Here is a 512-nt window from a genome sequence, read left to right on the forward strand (position 1 = left end):
AAAATCTTAATCCCAATTAAATCTTCTGGAAACAACAAAAATAAAAATAGACAAACACGTGCTTGGCCTGAAGGAGTTAACTACTGTATATTTCAGTGCACTGGCGAATTAGGAATATCATCACAGTAATCATCCCTAACTAGCATGAGACATCCCCTGACTGTTTACTAAATCTTGCCATACTCCATTATCATGATATTTCCATTGTACTAACACGTGAAATAAAAATCATGATAATTTCCACTGGTTGTTTTAATGGCCTAAGAGTGTCAAGAAGTTAATGATATAAGCGAAATATTGGATGGTTCGTACATACCCTGATGCTGTGTTACGTGGACGGCTCAGTCTGCTGATGTGGGCGTGGATGTAACAGTGGGAGTAAGATATAAATGACAAATTCATGTATACAAACTGGATTTATACCATTATCATCGCATCCCCGATTTCCCACGGAAGATGAGATGAGTGTGGATTCATGAAAAAAAAAAAAAAAATCGAATAAGAAAAGTGAA

The 512-nt window shown here is 36.1% G+C and overlaps 1 protein-coding gene across 1 annotated transcript in view; it reads left to right on the forward strand.

Annotated features, from left to right (window-relative positions):
* Cda4 (chitin deacetylase Cda4) overlaps nucleotides 1–204 on the forward strand; it is a 45,648-nt gene extending 45,444 nt beyond the window's left edge. The window contains exon 11 of the mRNA XM_080274589.1: nucleotides 1–204. This exon is cut by the window's left edge and continues 776 nt beyond it. The gene's annotated coding sequence lies outside the window, so the exon portion shown is untranslated.
* Nucleotides 205–512: the final 308 nt, after the last annotated feature.

This window comes from Coenobita brevimanus, chromosome 58, assembly GCF_032717465.1.
Source record: "Coenobita brevimanus isolate Jiangsu-jjx chromosome 58, ASM3271746v2, whole genome shotgun sequence".
Taxonomy (NCBI): Eukaryota; Metazoa; Arthropoda; class Malacostraca; order Decapoda; family Coenobitidae; genus Coenobita; species Coenobita brevimanus.